This window comes from Podarcis vaucheri, assembly GCF_965113315.1.
Source record: "Podarcis vaucheri genome assembly, chromosome: 11".
Taxonomy (NCBI): Eukaryota; Metazoa; Chordata; class Lepidosauria; order Squamata; family Lacertidae; genus Podarcis; species Podarcis vaucheri.
In genome coordinates this window covers 10,384,272-10,405,549 of record NC_138749.1, presented here as the reverse complement: position 1 = coordinate 10,405,549, position 21,278 = coordinate 10,384,272, and the positions used below count along the sequence as shown (strand labels likewise).

Sequence of the window (21,278 nt, the reverse complement as noted above, 5' to 3'; positions counted from 1 at the left end):
CACCCGCATCCCTTAATAATCAATGTACAGTACTACAAAATAAGTAAGACAGTATTGTAGATGATAAAAAATAAAATTATTATTTCTTTCTTACCTGCACTGATGATAGTAATTCTTTAGATATGGGGCTTTTATCCATGCCATAGTCACACAATCAGTCAATGAGTAGCTGAACTCAGGTTCCACACAGTCACAAAAACAAATTAACCGAAAAAGCCTCACAAACAAAAACACAGAATAAATAGCAAAAACAAAAGCGCCAGACTTAATCCATTTCAGAAGTCCGTTCGACTTCTGAAATGTTCGGAAACCAAGGTGAAGCTTCTGATTGGTGCAGGCCCCCCGGAAGCAATAGCCGACAACCACATCAGATGTTCGGCTTCCGAAAAATGTTCAAAAACCGGAACACTTACATCTGGGTTTTGGGCGTTTGGGAACCAAGGCATTTGAGAACCAAGGTACCACTGGATCTTATGACATTTGCCATTTTGTTTTGTGTGTGAGTGACTTGACTGCAATGGCTGCATCTCCATGAACACTGAAGAAGAGGCAGTGTTAGATAACTGTCTCTCCAACGCAAGAGAGGAGAGGAGTGCTAGATCTTAGGACACAGCCAATCTGTTATGGGAAGAAACATTGGGGTCCTGAGCTGTTTAGGGCTTTAAAGCACCAGCACTGGAAGCACACAGGTGGCCAATGTTAATTCTTTCAGAATAGGTGTAATATGTATCGGTTGAAATTCCAGCAGGCGGTTTCTGCACTCATTGAAGCCTCCAGGTTGTCTGTAAGGGCAGCCCCACAAACTGTGCATTACAGTAGTCTAGCTGGGAGGTTACCAGAGAGCATGGCAAGGTGACCCCCCATTTTTATGTGCAACCTTCCTTCCAAGAATAATGATAGAAAAACCATAGGACCATGACTTTAAAGAATGGACTACTGAAAGCAAATTTCCCAGTACCTGAAATTTCTTTTCTTTTTCTCTCCGTAGGCCCCCTTCAGCACTGCTTGGCTCCCTCTGGTGAAGGGACCTTTCAAGGATCAAAGACTTTTTTTTCTTACTGGAAGACTGTTGAAAATTAAATCACCCCCCCAAAAAAAACCTGCCTGCATTTGTTTAAAACCCACCAAAAGACTTCTCTTATTTGCACCAATGTGGGGAAGGAGAACAGAACCTTTTGAGAACCGCGTCAGACTATTTTTGTTTCTAAATGTACAGACGTCTTTCTGAGCTACTGTTTTGCAGATTATGGCTTCCTTCAGGTTTTGAGGGCTTATTTGAGTGTGGGGAGGGCTTGCGGGGGGGGGGTGAGTGTCCTACGATTTGGAGTCCTTGTAAAATATCCAAAGATTCTGAGTACTGTATAATCTACAAGAACTTGAAGCAAAAGGGACATGCTTTTCTTATGTTTCCTGTTTGTTGGGACGGGGTATTGTCAGGAGGGTGGAAGATCCTTTGGAAATTTTCTATTTATAACTATTTTTATGTGACTGCTTTATGTAAAAAGAAGAATGGGGGTGGGATACCATGTCAAACAGATTTGCCTTAGATAATCAAGGGACAATCATCCTTAACTCTTGTGGACGCTCTAGATTCTTGTTTTAAAAGACCGGAAAAGATACTTTTATGTATTTATTAAGCAGTATTAGTTGATTTTCTTTTTCTTAAATTATTGGCAACATGCAGGGTTTTTAAAAAATGCACATCAGTAAAACACGGGGAAGGAAAAGGCTGATTCACACATGACAGGACAGCAAACCTGGGTTTGTCGCCAGGTGTACACTCAGCAGGTGACATAACCGTGGCCGGTCATGGCTTTCTGACAAATGTACTTCGATAATGCACGTGTTTGTAAGCGCATGTCCTTAAGACATCTTCAAGGTACACCGAAGAAACGTAATGTGTGAAAAGATGCTAGCAGGTGTTCCAAAATTTAACCCAGCCTTCCCCCAACCTGGTTCCCTTCAAACGTTTTGAACTACAACACTTAGTTCAAGCCCACCTATGTACATTTAGTGCCATTCTGTTTGACTCACGGGACCCCCAGACTGGGCTGTTTCCAAAAGCCTTTTCCATGTGACTTTGCACCTTATTAGACTTCTTGATTGTTAAAGGGAACAATGGACGCTGATTGTGTTGCTGTTGTTAACAAGTTAAGGCTGATTGCCCCTGGATGATCTCATTTGGGTTATATGTTAGCTGGCTCGTGGCTGGGCTCATTTTCTGGTGGAAGGGACATTTACAGACCATAATGCTCTCGCAGCTTCTTGACATTTCACTGCAATGCAGGCCCCCTGGCATCCCATAATTGCAGCTGCCTGCTTCGAGGGGGCGAATACCCCATTGTGGGCTGCCCTGCCCTTGACTAATTGTTCCCTGTGATCAAGTATGTGTAGAATTTTCCACAGCATCTGGAACCTAGATTCTGACAACCTTCCACTTTCCTTTGTTTTATTTCTCTTTGGTTTTGTTTTTATAAATAATGCATCCTTCTAGACCCTATGGTTTTGGAGATACATTTGAAGTCATGCGACATGGACAGTTGCTCACTTTGGTGCAGTGAGCTCTGGTTGGTGCCCTGGTGAGAGATCTGCTCTACAAAAGGATTTCAGCACACCACACACATCAAGGAATAAGTGAACAGGAAATCTTGCAGAAGCTCTCTCTCTGTGTGTCGGCATCACAGCACAGGTTCTGTACTATAGCAGCTTCTGAAACTTTGGAAATAGGTTTGAAGCTCAGTTATGCATCTGCTGCATTGCTGAGCTTCATCATCTACCCATGCGCCTTGCGTTTCAATTCCCCCAAAGTTATCCACATGTCCGCCATGCAGGTGGAAGCAACTGTGGGCTTTTCTGCCTCCTCTTTCCACTCCAACTGCAGGCCAAAACAGCTGCTGCCAGAGAGGTCTGTGAAAATAGTAGACACAGATGCTCTCTCTCTGGTAAGGAGAAGGTAGATGCAGGTAGCAGGTGCAAATACTCTTCTTCTTGTGGGAACTGGGGAATGGTGTGACCCAGAAGGAATCCCTTCAGCTTCACATCAAGTCCTCCTAGATCAGGGATGAAGAACCAGGGGCTTACCAGTTGTTGGACTTGAACAGCCCAAGAAAACATGGTCAGGGAAGATGTCCAGCAAGATCTGGAGGGCCACAGGTCCACCACCTCTGCCCTAGAAGATGCCGGCACAGGGAGAATGGTGTGCTGTAAATGTCTCCCCACATTTAGAGGGTAATACCTGAACTTGCCCATCATATATGCTAGTACTAAAGCAGGAAATTGCCACACAGACATTCCCAATACGTATCTCCAACATTATTCTGGTCCAGAATAAAACTGGCATATAACTGAGCAGGGTTGTGTGCAGAAGATATTTGCATGAATTGCAACTGATTCCATTTATCAGAATTGGAGGGGAGGGTCTCTCACTCATGCAGAATATTATCCTGTAATTCATTCCTCACAATGTGCAGGATGAATATTCTGATGCACCCGCTTCCCCAGGAGGTTCATTCTGATCAAGGGTATCGCTGGAGACAATGCAAAATCTGACAGGCCACAGTCCAGCATAGCTGAGCTGCCCAAAGCCCATAGGAATCAATATTAAAAGTGGGTTGAGCTCCTGAGTACAGGCTGGTTCCCAAGTGACGAATGGACCAACACAGGCATGTCTGAATGGACCACCACAGGTGCAAAACCACAGGCTTGCACTTCCAACACACAGGTCTTCCAGTGGTGTCAGTTCACACCTTCAGCTGCCAATCACAAAGTGCACAGTAATCAAGTTTGAGAGAGAAGGAAGTGGTGGGAAACACTTGAGTAAACCAATCGAAAAACAGATTGCAATAAAATGCCCCAGTCAAATACTCTGCTATAGATCCCAAAGCTTTGATGCCTGGATACATCCACTCTTCCCAAAGGCTTCTTTGCAGGCATTGTACAGGTGTCCAGTCCACAGTGACCACCTTTGTTTTGGTAGATGCACGGGGCAGCCCATGGAAGCAGAGAGGGGCATTGGAGATTTGTGTGTGTGTTAACTGAAATTTCAGAAGACGGTTTAAAAATCGTCAGCGGACAGGGATTCAGGGCCCACCATAGCCCTTCCCTGTGACTTGAGAAACCTGAATCAATTGTGCAGAACAGTAGGTAGGGTGAAAACCTGCGGTATAAGTGATGCAAAGTTTAAAAAAAATGATGTAGCATTGCTCAGTTTGCATAATTTACGCAAGCCACAGGACCCAGCTTTTGTATTGCTCAGGAGCAGATTATTATTATTATTATTATTATTATTATTATTATTATTATTATTAAGCATTAAGTACACATGGCCCCAACTATTTTGATCTTTCCATTACCCTTTCTGCTTCCACATGACTGGATCTCATTACACACCAATAACGCTTGACATGGGGAATGAAGTGGAAGTCCCAAACCATGGCATTCCCCCTGCTTCAAATGTTACCCATGTGGTCCTGGACATGGGGCAGAGGCAATCATTCTGCAAGCCTTCCTTTTAGTCAAGTGGTTGTTCTGCACAGATGTTTCAAGATACCTTGAGGATGAGCTTGCATGAGCATCTCTGGCCAGGGCAGCAAGCAGTCCATGTGAACATGTCGAGCAAATGTTTTACTTGCACTAATTGCTGTAGAGCAGAATGTGATCAGACTCCTTCCATTTGATTTATTTGGGGGCAGGGAAGAAATTGCAAATCCCATCCACTGACAAGGAGCCGGTCCTGTAAACATACCTATTGCACATTTTTGCAACCCATGGACAAAATAAAATATTATCTCAAATCAACCAGTCTCCTAAACCTCTCAGAATTATGTGTTGTTATATGATCTGCATCTGTTTCTTAAAAAGGTAAAGGGACCCCTGACCATTAGGTCCAGTCGTGGCCAACTCTGGGGTTGGGGCGCTCATCTCGCTTTACTGGCCGAGGGAGCCAGCGTACAGCTTCCGGGTCATGTGGCCAGCATGACTAAGCCACTTCTGGCGAACCAGAGCAGCGCACGGAAACGCCGTTCACCTTCCCGCTGGAGTGCTACCTATTTATCTACTTGCACTTTGACGTCCTTTCGAACTGCTAGGTTGGCAGGAGCAGGGACTGAGCAACGGGAGTTCACCCCATCGTGGGGATTCGAACTGCTGACCTTCTGATCAGCAAGTCCTAGGCTCTGTGGTTTAACCCACAGTGCCACCCACGTCCCTATCTGTTTCTTAAGGCCTCCCTAATCCTCAACCTTCTAAAAGTTCCATCTGGTACGTGTTTGCTCTGGAATAATTCCCCATTAAATTAAACAGGACTTACTGGAATGTGTGCAGGAAGAGGAGAACTAGGATGATCAAGCATCTAGAAGTCAAGCCTTATGAGGAATGGTTGAAGGGTCTGGGTATGTCTAGCCTGGGAAAGAGAAGACTGAGAGGAGAGATGATAGCCATCTTCAGATATCTCAAGGGCTGTCACATGGAAGATGGAGCAAGCTTGTTTTCTCCTGCTCTGGAGAGTAGGACTTGAACCAATGGCTTCAAGTTACAGTGGTACCTCGGGTTACATATGCTTCAGGTTACAGACGCTTCAGGTTACAGGCTCCAGAAATAGTTCCTCGGGTTAAGAACTTTGCTTCAGGATGAGAACAGAAATCGTGCTCTGGTGGCGCGGCAGCAGGAGGAGGCCCCATTAGCTAAAGTGGTGCTTCAGGTTAAGAACAGTTTCAGGTTAAGTACAGACCTCCGGAACAAATTAAGTATTTAACCCGAGGTACCACTGTACAAGAAATGAAATTCTGACTAAACATAGGGAATTTTTTTCTGACAGTGAGAGCTGTTTGACAGTGGAACAGTCTCCCTCGGGAAGTTGTGAACTTTTCTCCCTTGGAGGTTTATAAGCAGAGGTTGGGCAACGGGCCTGAGTTCCTTACTCCTTCCAGTGACTGACAGCGACTCTGCAGAATTTCAAATGGGTTTCCCCCAGTCCTACCTGAGTGTATCTGCATGCAGTGCAGATGTTTCACCGCTGAGCTATGGCTTAAGAACAATAATTTCTGCAGCTCTTCAACACCATCTAGTGGCCAAATAATGTGGGAAACTGTCGCAGACAAACTGCACAGTGCTTATTTATTATGAACATATGAAATTATTTTATCTTCTCAAGGCCTGATAAAGAGTTCTAGGGAAGCGAAACGCCTGCATGCTATTTTACAACATTCCTCTGGCCTAATAGTGGTATTTATTTAATTTATTTGTCTCTTAAAAATTATACACCGCTTGATTGTATACACACACACACACACACACCTTAAAGCGGTTTACAAGGAGGTATTGCCCTGCTATGAATTTTAGGTTTTTTTAAAAAAATATTCTTTAAAGTTTACAACACATCCGAAATGAATTGTGTGAAATAAGGTGACAAATAAATGAATATCCCATCAAATAGTTCCTATGATGGAAATCTATTTCTAGACTGCAGAGAGCTGGAGAGAGTGAACAGACCACAACCAGACTGCGGTGTTTGGGGTGAACCAAGAGTTCATCCCCAGAGCTTCCTGTTCCTCCACATCATGTGACTTCTTCAAAGCAGAAATGGTGGCCCAACTAAATGAACACAGGAAGCATTAGAAATGCATATTGCATAATCCACTTATGGTTTAGTAAGTTGACTCTGCCTCTCCAGTTACTTGTAGCCAGTTTTAATCTAGATGCAATGCTACCATAGGGAGAATTTTGCCTGATTCAGATGGATCATTGGTATTGTTAAATAGTCCTTGACGTCAAACTCTATTACTGTATTATAAGTGTATTTACGTCTAACTCCCACTGATGTCAATGGGGAATGTTTGCTAGCGCATTGTGTTTTAACTCATGGATAAAAAGGTAAAGGTAAAAGACCCCTGGACGGTTAAGTCCAGTCAAAGGCGACTATGGGGTTGCGGCGCTCATCTCGCTTTCAGGTCGAGGGAGCCGGCGTTTGTCCACAGACAGCTTTCCGGGTCATGTGGCCAGCATGGCTAAACCGCTTCTGACACAATGGGACACTGTGATGGAAACCAGAGTGATGGAAATGCCGTTTACCTTCCCGCCACAGCGGGAACTGTTTATCTACTTGCAATGGCGTGCTTTCGAACTGCTAGGTTGGCAGGAGCTGGGGCCGAGCAACGGGAGCTCACCCCATCATGGGGATTCAAACCGCCGACCTTCTGATCAGCAAGCCCAAGAATCTCAGTGGTTTAGACCACAGAGCCACCAGCGTCCCGTGTATGGACACCCAATGGACACAGCACACAGTTAGACTGAAGGACTTGCTATCACAAGAGGCAGTGACAGCTAACAGCCTAGATGGATTTAAAAGAGGACTAGACAAATTCATGGAGGGGACAGCAACAGATGGCTACTAGCCATGATGCCCGGGCTCTTCGTCCAAGGTCCAAAGTCCTGCTTGCGGATTTCCCACCAGCATCTGATTGGCCACTGTGATAATAGGATGCTGGACTTGATGGGTCATTGGCAGGTTCTTAATAAAGTACTAAGCACCTGTTGCTTGCAGAATTTGGGACCCCGGCTTTCAGCTCCAGCTCCAGATGTCAGAGATCCTGGATTGGACAATACCCAACCCGGGTCAGGAATGGCTCCTGACAGCCCCCGCCCCCCGCCATCTGCTCCGAAGAATAGAAACGTGGATCTCCAATCCGCATGCCATTCTCCATGTCCTTTGAGTGCCCTTTTACTTCACAGAGACCAGTTGAGGTCCAAGTGGAAGCCATAAACTTCAAAGTAAACTGAGATGGGAGCATGTGCTATCTTGTGAAAAGCATTTTGGAGGCAAGGTTTCCAAATGTCTGAAAAGGTAAAATTGGGATGGGGTGGGGATTAAATTAATAGAAGAGGAAATTATCCACATGCCTGGCAGGAAATGGTGGAGAGAAGATGATGACATCTTGCAAAAAAAGAAAGGGGTGGGGGAGAGAGACAATTACAAATTTCATAAATATATGAATAATTCAATCATGGGTGACTGACATACAAGAAGTTTTGCATATTGAGTAGATGTGACTTTAGCACTCAAGCAAGCATCTTTGCACATCTGTGAGGCCTGAAGGAGTCATAGAACTGTAGAGTTGGAGGGACTCGGAGCCTCATCTAGTCCAGTGTAGGAATCTCAACTAGAGCATCCATGATAGATGGCCATCTAACCTCTGCTTTAAAACCTCCAAGGAAGGAGAGTCCACCACCTTCCACTGTCGAACCGCTCTTACCATCAGAAAGTTATTCTTGATGTTTAGTTGGAATCTCCTTTCTTGTAACTCAAAGCCACTGGTTTGAGTCCTACCCTTCAGAGAAAACGAGCTTCCTCCATCTTCCATGTGACAGCCCTTTTTAGATATTTGAAGATGGCTATCATATCTCCTCTCTGTCTCCTTTTTTCCAGGCTAAACATACCCAGCACTTCAACTCCACATTGTGTGCGTGATTCAGATTGGCTTGGGGGCAGGAGAGAGATATCAATGTCCTCATCGGCTGTAGAATGGGGCTGGGGAACCTCATGCCTGGAAGCTAAATGCGGCCCCAGACCTCTCTATCTGGCTCTCAAAACTCCCCATGCCACACTCCCTCTCCATCTCAAGAGACAATGGAGTGTGCCTCTGGGGGTGAAGTCAAACTGTATTAGCAGGATTGAAGAGACCTCCCCAGGGCACAAGCCTAGGCAGTGTGTATGAAGGTCCTAGGTTGTCCAAACAACAAGACCCCCCCCCCCGGCCTCGCTGATGTGGTCCAAAGAAAAGCAGAGCAAGACGTTTAGCACCAGTTTGGCTGCAGGAATTGCTAGAAGGAGGTGTATAAAGTACCATCCAACTGCTTTGGTGATTCCACTCCAAATTTGCATAGGAGATGATAGATAGATAGTTAGATAGATAGATAGATAGATAGATGATAGATAGATAGATAGATAGATAGATAGATAGATAGATAGATGATAGATAGATAGATATAGATAGGTGATAGATAGATAGATGATAGATAGATAGATAGATATAGATAGATAGATGATAGATAGATAGATAGATAGATAGATAGATGATAGATAGATATCTCCCTCTCATATGTTTCCAGTGTGCACAGATGGTGTAGAAAATTGGGGTAAATCTCATTTAGGCCCTAATCTGCACAAACATATGCTTAATTAGCCCTAGCCCTTTTTTTACATAGTATAAATCGGAAGCAGACTGTATTGCAATAACTGACTGATCGTACAGTAAATTGGCTTATTCTTATCTTCCTGTCTGTGTCATTCATATATTGTGCTGAGTATTAACTTCATCCTATTGAAGAGATAAATGAGAAAATAATAAAGGTGAGATCAGGGTTAATCAAACTAAGCCCAAGATTATTGCATGCACTTAATTGGGCTCACATGACTTCCAAAGAACCCTTGGTTTCCTATTACTTCCCCTGCTCTCTTCCAGCATTATGGCTTTATAAATATGGTTTGGGGTGGCCCAAAAACATGCAGAAAGGATTGGCTTAAGCTGTGTGATGCTTTGGACATTGTTGTTTTCACAGGAAGGGTGTGGGTGTAGGCATGAGGGCCAGCTCTGCACCTGCCATCGTGAGACATCTGCCAAGGTTCAGACTCCATCAGGTACAACTGCCTTGGTGGCCACCCAAGACCAGCCTTGAAAAGTGGGATGTAAATTTAAGAACAAGGCAGTGTTAAGACAGGTCCATTGTCAGGGCTGGGCTGGGAGAGGAATCCCATCTGCACTCCAATCCAGATAAGGAGATCCATGGGTAGAAGGTGGCTCCTGTGTGCTTTGCATTTGCTGGGAAGTGGGATGAGACCATAGCTCATTGCAAAAAGTCAAATCTTTGGGGGAAGCTGGTTTGCTGCGCAAGACCTCCCAATCTGCTATAATTCTGCAACCTGAATTTGCCACAGTCTGGAAGCAGCCCGAGAGAAATCATTATGCAAGTTTACAAGTGAGACAAATACGTTCACAGCCATCATATTCAACCTTAACTTACACAGAATCTGGGTTTACACACTGGGAAAGAGCAAGTTCTCTGTAGAGGAGAACAGATGTATAATAAAAACAAAAACAAAGAATAAAGAGGCTTGTGGCACCTTAAAGACTTAACAAATTTATTATGGCATAAGCTTATGTAGGCGATGTATGTAGCCTGATGCATAAAGTGAGGTATGATTTATTGATCTATAAACCTTGTTTGCTCCTTCTCTATAAAATGTCTGAGATTATCTATAATAGAACAACAAATTTAGACAACATATATAATTTTTAAAAATGTTTTAAAGCCAGCAGCAATTTAAATATAACAAAAGGAAGACCGCTATTTTTTTTTTAATGCAATTCAGCCTTCCAACAATTCTTTTCTTTTTTAAAAGCTTTTTGGAATTAAAATGCAGGTGCGTCATTTAAATCGTAACGTCTGTAAAGGTAAGTCCATGGAACCAGACTTTAGACACAGATGTGAAAGATGGTGAAGTAATCTTTGGAGGAAACACTTTTTAAATTATCACATAGGACCCGAGTTGCGCAGTGTGCAAGGTCAGTACATTGATCTGACAACTAGGTCCCGGCTGCGTAGTATCATAGCAATAATAATCAGAAACGTCTGTTTTGTTTGTTAATTTATTGCATTTTATCTCACCTTCCATCATCTTCAGTTATCTTTGCCAATGCTCAGGGACGAGGAGAGTTGTAGTCTAACAGCTTCTGGAGACCAAAGGTTGAAGAATAGTGCTCTAGAGGACAAGGCCATTTCTATACAAAGGCAGCATTGATGCTTCTCTCAGCTCAGTCTCAAGGTTAAGCAAAGGGCTGTTCTAAGATCTGCATATATTTACATGAAACATAAGGGCAAAAGATATTATAAATAGCCTGTGAAGTCTCTAGGAAACTACCTCACCTTCTGGGAAAAGAAAGAAAGGGGGGAAAGCCACAAAGTGTTATGTGCTAGGGGAAGAGACAGATACACAGTGAGATTGTGACAGATTTAAATCATAACGAGATCAGTCATGAATTAACTGTTCAGCCGAGCCCTGAGAAAGACCTCAAATACATTCCTTCTAAAGTGACCATTAGTCAGCCATTAGGAATTAGTAAGCGTCTGACCTATAGAACACACTCCCCTTCTCCAATTTGCATCCCAGGGACAGGCTGACTTTTGTCTGCTTCCACCCCCCCCCCAATAGCTATCACCCTCGAGGTCCAGCTATTTGTTTTGTAAATTTGAAACATGACTGCATTTTGCAGATTATATAACGATTAAGGCAGAGCTGCTCTGTGTTCACTGATGCCGGGTCTATGCTTCCTTTCGAGAGCAGAAAGAGATCCTTGCAATTCTCTAAGAACAGAAGGAAGGCTTGCAGGATCAGGCCTGTGGCCCACCTAGTCCCGCTTCCTGTTCTCACAGTGGCCAAGCAGATGCCCGTGGGAAACCTGCAAGCGGGATCTGAGCAGGAGTACTCTCTCCTCATGGAGTTTCCAGCAACTATTATTCAGAAGCATCGCTGCCTCTGCATTACTGGTTGTGAAGGCAGAGCTTCTTCTTCTTCTTTGGCGGTCACTCGTAGCCGAGTAAGATGGTCTTCCATAAACACGGTTAGCCATTGTGGCTAATAGCCACCGATTTCTCTCTCTCCTCCATGAATTCATTCAACCCTTTTTTAAAGCCATCCAAGTTGGTGGCCATCACTGCCACATGTGAGAGCAAGTCCCCTAGTCGTCGTCGTCGTCTTCTTCTTCTTCTTCGAATCATACAGTTGGAAGAGACCACAAGGGCCATCGAGTCCAACCCCCTGCCAAGCAGGAAACACCATCAGAGCACTCCTGACATATGGTTGTCAAGCCTCTGCTTAAAGACCTCCAAAGGAGGAGACTCCACCACACTCCTTGGCAGAAAATTCCACTGTCGAACGGCTCTTACTGTCAGGAAGTTCTTCCTAATGTTTAGGTGGAATCTTCTTTCTTGTAGTTTGGATCCATTGCTTTGTGTCCGCTTCTCTGGAGCAGCAAAAAACAACCTTTCTCCCTCCTCTATGTGACATCCTTTTATATATTTGAACATGGCTATCATATCACCCCTTAACCTCCTCTTCTCCAGGCTAAACATGCCCAGCTCCCTTAGCCATTCCTCATAAGGCATCGTTTCCAGGCCTTGGACCATTTTGGTTGCCCTCCTCTGGACACGTTCCAGTTTGTCAGTGTCCTTCTTGAACTGTGGTGCCCAGAACTGGACACAGTACTCCAGGTAAGTACTGTGAGTTCTTCTGCTTCTTCTTCTGCTTCTTCTTCTGCTTCTTCTTCTGCTTCTTCTTCTTCCTCCTCCTCTTCTGCGATCACTCGTCGCCAAGTAAGATTGTCTTCCATAAACACGATTTTAAAAGTTGAGTCCATAAGAGACTGTGGAGGCCAATTCTGGATCCAACACGTCCTTCCACAGTGGGAACATAGGTTTCTGGGCAGGGGTTGATCACGGTGAAGGTTTGCCAAGCGTGCCTTCCTCTTAGCACATTTCTTCCTTTCGTCCTAAGTTTGAGCGTCTTCAAAGTCCACAATACCTTTGGTAAAGGCTGTTCTCCAAACAGCAGTTGTTGGTGTTTATACTACATTTTTAAAGATTTGCCTTTAAGAGAGTCTTTGACCATCAGCATTGCGCCTTCCATTTTTAAGTTCGGAATAGTTGCTTTGGAAGACGATAATCAGGCATCTGCACAACATGACCAGTCCAACGAAGTTGATGTTGAAGAATCATTGCTTCGACACTGGGGATCTTTGCTTCTTCCAGTACACTGGCATTAGTTCGCTTGTCTTCTGAACCTTCCAACATTCAGCTTCATTGGATGTCCACAAGGTCTAGTGTTATGAGGTCTCCATCCCATGCATAATTTTATAAACTATCGTGTCACCTCTCCCAAATGCTGCAAGCTTTCCTGACAAGAGTGGCTGAATTTTCCCAATCATTTTGGTTGCCTTTTCCTGAACCTTTTCCAATTCTGTAATATCCTTTTTGAGGTGAGGCAACCAGAACTGTACACAGTATTCCAAATTTAGTTGCTACCCTAGCTTCTCAGCAGCTGAGTCGCTGTTGCTTACCAGGAGGGGCAAGGATTGAGCAAAATAGTTCAATCACTAATAAGGCCACATACATATAAAAGATGTGCATTAAATCCCCATAATAGCAATTTGGCATGCACAGAATAGCTAACTTTTCTTGGGTTGCTGAAATAGGAGTGGGAGGACTGTTCATTTGGCCAGTTCTTGATAAAGATCTCATTGGTACTCAGATAAGGTTTATTTTGCAACAGGAGGGATTTCTGTTATCTCTGAACAAATCGGAAAAGTTCTACCTAGCAACTATCTCACTTAAGCTCAGCATAAAAATAATCTATTTCCTGAGGAATTAGAACTTTACAAAGGAATAAGGACTTGATAAAAACTGTATGCAGCTGGAAGCACTTTTTGCTGGTACATTATCACCCGTGAATTGTTGTAGATCAAGCTGGTGTTAAAGACTGTACCTAGGGGCCAGTTAAGGCATTAGCCTTCCCAAGGAGCAAAAGACTTGTGATGTTTATTCAGCCATTTCCTTTTTGAATGGTTATCATCAGAGATAGTTTAGCCCTTTATGGACCAAATTATGGCAATGACACTGCCATTTTTTTCCAGAAATTCTGGCTCCTCAGGAGTAGAGTGCTTCATGAGATGCACAAATACAAGATGGGTGACACCTGGCTTGAGAGCAGTACATGTGAAAAGGATCTAGGAGTCTTGGTTGACCACAAACTTGACATGAGCCAACAGTGTGACACGGCAGCTAAAAAAGCCAATGCAATTCTGAGCTGCATCAATAGGAGTATAGCATCTAGATCAAGGGAAGTAATAGTGCCACTGTATTCTGCTCTGGTCAGACCTCACCTGGAGTACTGTGTCCATTTCTGGGCACCAAAGTTCAAGAAGGACACTGACAAACTGGAATGTGTCCAGAGGAGGGCAACCAAAATGGTCAAAGGCCTGGAAACGATGCCTTATGAGGAATGGCTAAGGGAGCTGGGCATGTTTAGCCTGGAGAAGAGGAGGTTAAGGGGTGATATGATAGCCATGTTCAAATATATAAAAGGATGTCACATAGAGGAGGGAGAATTGTTGTTTTCTGCTGCTCCAGAGAAGCGGACACGGAGCAATGGATCCAAACTACAAGAAAGAAGATTCCACCTAAACATTAGGAAGAACTTCCTGACAGTAAGAGCTGTTCGACAGTGGAATTTGCTGCCAAGGAGTGTGGTGGAGTCTCCTACTTTGGAGGTCTTTAAGCAGAGGCTTGACAACCATATGTCAGGAGTGCTCTGATGGTGTTTCCTGCTTGGCAGGGGGTTGGACTCGATGGCCCTTGTGGTCTCTTCCAACTCTATGGTTCTATGATTCTTTGAAGGGTGCCATCTTTGAAAAACACATCTTTTAGAAAGTAAGTGAATATGAAGGATCACAGCCAGATACATCTCCTGTCCCCTAATTTCACATCATGTTGTGCTGATAGCGGGCCAGAATACTGACATTCAGGTCATACCCACTGGCCATTTTGAGAACCAAATCCATCAGACTTCTCTTCTGTTCTTTTGACCTGAAGTCTAATTTTGAGAGACCTTTGAGCTAGGCCGCACACTTGATCTCCATCACTGCTGTTGTCTCCCTCCCTTCGGTGGGAAACCTGTAGATGTCCAGATGTTGTTGGACTTCAGCTCCAGCTCGACTTGGACCATTTGGGGGATGCTAGCTGAGGCAAAAGAGCACTGGGAGCCCAACAATGTCCGGAGGGCCAGAGCTTCCCGGCCCTGTGTTATTCCGTTTACAACTTCCCTAAGGGATACATTTTGAGGGCGCTTCTTTATCTGCCTCCATCCACACTTTTGCAGACCTGACCGCACACACTGCGATTATGGAAATGGTTCTTCAACAGCCAAGTTTTTCCTTCCCAAAAAACCCAAACAAACCACAGTTCATTCCCTCAGCTACACTCTTAAACCATATTTTGTTCTGAAGGCCTAATTCTGTGCAGTCTCTGAAATTTTACCTCACACACAGGTGTGATGTTGGGCGTGTGCGGGGCCAGGCTGAGGGGGGCGGGAACGGATTGTTTTGTGGCATATTGTGTTTAAAATATGTCTTTATTTTTATTAAGGTGAGCTGAGAAACTGTATGTAACTGTGTTGTTTTGCTCTGCTTTTAGGACGTGGCGGAGCTCGGGGCCTATTTCCCGCTGAGAGAGAGAGAGAGAGAGACAATTCCCGCGCGGAAGGTTACGAAGCGCATCTGGCGGAGGAGTTCTCCGCCGACCTCCTTTCCCTCCACCTCTAGTGCTTTTGCAGCTCAACCCAATTTCTCCCACCCCCCCACCCGCCTTGGCGCAACCAACCCCCAAATATTGAGAATACGGGGAGTGCAGCCCGACAACAGGCGGGAGGGCCAAGCTGACACCCGCCTGGACCAATGCGCCGGCGCCTCCCGTCCCTAGCGAGGGCGGCGCCTCTCCCTCTCCTCCCGCCTCCCCTCCGACGCCGCGCGCCCTGCGTGCGAGGCGATTGGCCGGCGCCGCCACTCGCCGCTTTTCCAATGAGAGCTGAGGCAGCAAGAGAGAGCGGGAGGGGAGGAGGGGCCGAGGAGGCGGCGGAGGCGTGGCCGCTCTAAACCCCTCCCCTCCCCTCCCTTCTTACCCACTCGACGCCGCGGCTTCCCCCAGACGGGCGGCGGAGGCGACCAATGAGGTGCGCCGCGGGAGGGGCCTCTTCCCGGCAGCCAATAGCAGGCGCGGAGCGGCGAGCTCGCGGTGAGGGGGGGTGAGAAGAGGGAGAGGGGCCTGCCAACGAGAGAAGGAGCGAGGGTGGCAGAGGCGCAGCTCGGGGGGCGAGGAGGTTGGTCTCTGAGGGGGACGCGGGGCGGCGGCGGGTCGAGGGGCGGCGGGAGGGGAGGGGGCGCCCAGGCCGGGGGTCCCGGAAGGGCGGACGGGGGGCGCCCAGCGGCCTAGGCCCCGCGGCCTGGGCTGCGCGAGGGGGGTGGCTCCCTCGCTTTGTTGTGGTGGGAGTAGGCGGCGCTGCGGCGGGGGGGGAGGGGAGGCCTCCTCCGGGTGGGTGGGGGAGGGGAGAAGGAGGAAGGTGATGGTGTTGCCCCCCCCAGCCCCTCAAAAGACCCCACTTTCCTTCTGAGGGGGGGGCTTTGGAAGGGAGGAGGATTGTTTGCTGGTACTCTGCGCCCCCCCTCTCCTCTGACCAAGCTTAGTAGGAAGGAAGCCAGCCAGGCCACACACGCACCCCCTTCTATTCAATCAGCTCCCCCCCCCCACTCTTTTTCATTACTCCCAAGGTGGGAAACGCGCGTGGGATCGCCGCCCCTTCTCTGCTCCGCTCCCTCCCCCGTTGCGCGCGTGCGCTTCGGAGCCAGCACCCGCCGGGGGTCCTCTCCCAGTTCAAGTGAGGGGTGTGTGTGTGTGTGTTTGTGTTCTTTTAACTTTCCGGAGGAGAGGGGTTAACAAGTCCTCGAGCCCCACCACTTCGAAAACAAAGCAAAGCAGCAGCTGAGCGGACGTGCCTGGGAGTTGGTGGACGCGGGGAGTTTGTGCGAGCGCCGACCTCGGAAGGCGTGTTTCCTCGGAAGTAAGCCCCTGTTGCGACTTCAGGCTTTCCCCTCCCCACCCCCTGAGTAATGTGTGCATGAAAGGATTACAGCCCTAGGCGCAGTTACTAAGGAGTCGGTTCCGCCGCAAGTTGATGGGGTTTACCTCTGAGTAAACATGGGTAGGATTACCCACTTATTCTTTATCTCTCTCCCTTAGATGCTGTTAGTTGGGTAAGAGGCAAGCAAATTCAAGCGGCTGCAGAATTCTGTGTTTCCTTACAACCATGTGCGTATTTTAAAAGGTTGCACAGATTGACTTCTCAGTATGCCAAGGATTGCTGTGTACACTTTCTGTTGTTGGAGTGGAGGGATGGAGGGAAGAGTTAGCAAAAGCCCATCAACATTTTTTTAGCAGTCGGGGTGAAAAGGGTGAAATTCCCCCTCCCACAATTCTTCTTAGTAGAATAAAGTATTTACTTCAAACTTGTGCTACAAAAAGCAGCACACGAAAGCTCATACCAAGAACTAATTTAGTTGGTCTTTAAGGTGCTACTGGAAGAAACTTTTTTGTTTTAAATAGAGAAAATGAGTTCTATGGCTTTTATCTCCAGGGTTCCATTAAAAACAAGATTAGGACAAGTGTTTATACATTCTGCAAACACAGAAGTTGAGCACTTTGCCATTTGCACTAATCGCAAGTTGTAAAATTGAAAGCTGAGGCTTTCTGAAACGAGGTGTGTTAAAGAACCAACAATATGATGCTGGTCACATCTGCAGGCACACCATATTGTAAAAGGCAGTGTACATCATTTGATGTGTAAAAGATTGGGACTGGGATGCGCAGCACTGTATGCCATGACAGTCAACATGGGAGGCTTCTGGGAATTGTTGGTGTTCTTGTCAAGGCTGCTGGGTCATACACAAGTGAGTTTCTTCAGGCTAACTTACTGCTGAGTGGGTTAGATTTGTTCTTGTAATACAGGAAAGGCTGATTCTGATTGTAAAAGGTAATGTACTTGAAGTGCATTTCTGTTGAGCTAAGTTGTGCTCCAGAGTAATTTGTCTGCCTTGTGCAGTACAAAGTCTTGATTATCATACTAAGTATGAGATTAGAGGTGAGTTTGCGGCCGTGTATTGTTGCAGGAACAGCTTGAGTATTATGTGCTGTGAATTTTAAATTTTTATTTTTGTTATTTAATGGCTGTTGTGGTTTTACTTTTACTGTAACCTGCCTTGGAATTGCTGTGTGGTGAAGGGCAGGATATAAATAAATCCAGTAAATAAAATACAGAAGTGCATGCATTAGAAAAACACACTTATGAGCACCTGCTGTGATCAAGGTTGTGAACATGTTATGCACTCATGTAGCAAGCAGCAAACATCTGTTTGAAAGAATTTAATTTAAATAGGCATGCTGGGCAAAGGAGTGAGGGACGTACAGAAGAACTGAATGACTTGCATTGGAGTGGAAGTAATCTTTTGAAAGTCCTCTGTTGTTTAAAATGAGTTCTAATAGCAAAAAGCAGGTGATGTATTGTGGTTTTACAAGGTTGCCTTAATGTTATTTGTAAGTTGCTATTTGTCTTGTTAAAAGTACTCACTAAGCTGTGAAGCTTTACATTAGTTAAGTTGGAAGTACTGAACTTGGTGAGATCGACTTTGAGCCAACATGCATAGAAAGGGACTACCTAGGCCTATTAGGCAATGTGGGCTAGGAAATCTTTATTTGCGCTCTAACTTTCCTAGGTGTGTTTGCAAGACAGCATTGTCTGAAGATGAGGTGAACTGCTTTCCCCCCAGTCTGTAAATTTTCATAATTTCCTCTGGAAATTTCTGTTCTCACAAGAGTATTGGCTTTGTGCACTCTGAAGGGCAGGAGAATGTTTTTAAAATAGTATTTCACACATTAAAAGTATTTGACAAATGCTTGCTTGACCTTGCAATAACCCTGTTAAGGTGCATTGCTGATAGTTGAAGCCTTAGTAGACTTGCCCCAGGCCATGAGGAGAATCTGTTTTTAATCTGTTGTTAATTTGGGAATTGAGACCAGGTGTCAGCACGCTACCTAATCCTGAGTTGCAGGAGTCAGGTGTTCTGTTTAAATTTTGGGGTGCTCTTACTTAGCTGTCAAAATGTGTAAGATTCTAATTTCAATCTATATGCCTATGTTCACTTATTAGTTTAGATTGAAATGTATTCAGGATTGTTGGAAATGTTTTTTCCAGGATGTCCTTATGAGTGCCAAAAGGATTATACTGCATGTTCGTATTTGATGCTTTTACAAATGGATTGGGTCAGAGCTTGCAACCTAAGGAGCTGATTACTGCTCTCTTCATTAGCAAATAATGGATTTAGTAAAATAATGTGGGGAAAACAATTCTTGTTCTTAATTTTGTTCTAACTACAGAGATATCTTCTGCATTTCTTGATTCAAGAGAAATACTGAGCTACCTAGACTTTTGCAAGTTTCATCTTCACTGACTCACTCTCACAAGTAAATGCTCATGTGAGAGGCCTATTTGGCTGAGCAGTATAATGTCAGAGAAGGGGGCATGTGTGAATTTGCACCTCCTCCAAGCAGTTACTCGCAAGAGCTTAGCTAAAATGACTCTCACTTCAGTATTTGACACCTGTGTATTTTAAAAAGTGCTGTGGAAAGAGGAGGTTATTAGACTAGACTTCTTACTCTGCACTTGATGGGAAGTCTAAATTTGCAATCTTACCAGTACTCTTAAATTCCTCAGATGGCAGTTGTCTATCCAGAGAGCTGCTTCAATGTGAAGTTCAATGTGAAATTCTTAAGATATTACAAACCCATATAGTCAGTACTATAAGAAGAGATTGTTTGGTTCTAAATGAGAGAGAACCATTAAGAGACAATAGATTGTTCTTACTGATACAGTGAGATTGTCCACATTCCTTTAAATATGTTGTATTTCCAAGGACAAAAAAAAGGTAATTGAGCATTACTGTCTGCATCTATGGTGCATTTAGGCACAATACTGAAGAATCTGTATTGGTAGTTACTGTGTTGCATATTTGCCACTAGTCGTTTAATAGCATAGTTCACATTGCCAAGTATCAAAGTGTTTTTTGGTAGGAATATTGGCATGTCTGACTTTGGAAATGTAGTGGTAGTTTAGATATGTAGCCAAACGCTAGAGGTATCAAACAAATGGTGATGGTACGTCGTCGTCCCCCCCCGCCCCCCCCAAAATGGCACTATGTACAGTTACAAATAAATCAAGGGAGTGGCTGTTGCCCTGACACAGTAGCAATTTGATTGTCATTGATGCATCGCCAGTAACAAGGGGGCATTTGTTGTGGCTATCTCTTGTTGGGAAACACAGCCCAAGGCAAGAATGGCAAAGTTCTTCACTTGCAGAGCTGATTTTGCACAGTTAAGCTCTTTGGTGACCCAAGACTTTGTTGTGATGCCCATCACTGCCACCCAGTCCCAGATTTCGGATGAAGAGAATCTGGATCTCCCACTGGCAGAAAGCTAGGGAAGAATTGAACAGTTAGCTTGAACTAATTTTTGCCTGGCTCAACCTATGCTGTTTCCTCAACGAAATTTTGTTAATATGGTGGTTGGACCTTGTCAAATGCTATGGCAGAGGCGTGGCTTCACACCTGGTAGACACTACTTGAAGCAGGAAATGAGACCTCTCCTTTCATTTCCTGCCTGAAGGGGTGGCTGTCAAGTGGGGTAGAAAAGGAGAAGGCTAAAAGAAGAAGAAGAAGAAGAAGAAGAAGAAGAAGAGGAGTTTGGATTTGATATCCCGCCTTTCACTCCCCTTCAGGAGTCTCAAAGCGGCTAACAATCTCCTTTCCCTTCCTCCCCCACAACAAACACTCTGTGAGGTGAGTGAGGTGAGTGAGGCTGAGAGACTTCAACGAAGTGTGACTGGCCCAAGGTCACCCAGCAGCTGCATGTGGAGGAGCGGAGACGCGAACCCGGTTACCCAGATTACGTGACTACCGCTCTTAACCACTACACCACAATATCTCCCCCATCTGAGCTGTTGCCACCTGCTTATCCCTTATCTATAGTATATCAATCAATAGACTTTATTTGCGTAGCCGACAGGCCATAGCATCTATAGTGTATCAAGTAACTGCTTATGCATATGGATGCACTTTTTTGAGATGAAAGCTCCTTACATCACATAAGGTGCAATTTATGTTCCTGTAAGTATTCACTTGGCTGCAAAGAGGCTGTATAAAAGTTGAGACTGTTCTGATCTACTAGATAGATCACTCTGGGAAGAAGGGAAGCAGCAGTACAGGATCTCACTAAGCAAACTTGTCATCTGAGTAGAGTTGGGCTTTTGCCACATTTTCTTTTGGAAGGACAGAACATCTGTGCAACCTGTGCAGTGTAGAGTCTAGAGGAGGTGTGGTTGTCCTTGCCATGTTAAATGAGGCTTCCTCGCTTCATTGTGAGTAATGACATCCCTGAGCACCTGATAACTGCTTTAATCATGTGTTTAGTGTAGTTTCACAACTGCAGCAGACAGCAAGGTGTGTTCACTACCCACAGTGTTAAGTGTTCACACATTTAGGCCGCCCCTCACATAATACTAGAACTTCAGATCACCAAGGAGATTGATTTGAATTAGTTTTAGGACAAACTAAAGGAAGCACTTTCCCACA

At 45.1% G+C, this 21,278-nt stretch overlaps 2 protein-coding genes and 1 long non-coding RNA gene across 9 annotated transcripts in view; 2 read left to right on the top strand and 1 right to left on the bottom strand.

Moving 5' to 3' along the window:
* The window catches only part of ZBTB7C (zinc finger and BTB domain containing 7C), a 246,159-nt gene extending 243,987 nt beyond the window's left edge, over window positions 1-2,172 (top strand). For all 4 annotated transcript variants that reach the window (XM_082241983.1, XM_082241981.1, XM_082241982.1 and 1 more), the window contains one exon: window positions 989-2,172. The gene's annotated coding sequence lies outside the window, so the exon portion shown is untranslated. The remainder of the gene's footprint in view (window positions 1-988) is intronic.
* A 6,950-nt stretch (window positions 2,173-9,122) lies between these two features.
* LOC309514300 lies at window positions 9,123-15,775 on the bottom strand. The gene is made up of 3 exons (XR_014211901.1): window positions 15,085-15,775; window positions 10,663-10,844; window positions 9,123-9,314 (listed from the first exon to the last, which is right to left on the bottom strand). It is a non-coding gene; the product is annotated as an uncharacterized lncRNA (long non-coding RNA).
* A 48-nt stretch (window positions 15,776-15,823) lies between these two features.
* Window positions 15,824-21,278, top strand: part of SMAD2 (SMAD family member 2) — a 39,672-nt gene continuing 34,217 nt past the window's right edge. For 2 of the 4 annotated variants that reach the window (XM_082242074.1, XM_082242070.1), the window contains exon 1: window positions 15,824-15,922. The gene's annotated coding sequence lies outside the window, so the exon portion shown is untranslated. Of the gene's footprint in view, window positions 15,923-16,348; window positions 16,661-16,839; window positions 16,909-21,278 lie in introns of those variants that run through there. The other 2 variants (XM_082242071.1, XM_082242073.1) reach the window with 2 other exon arrangements.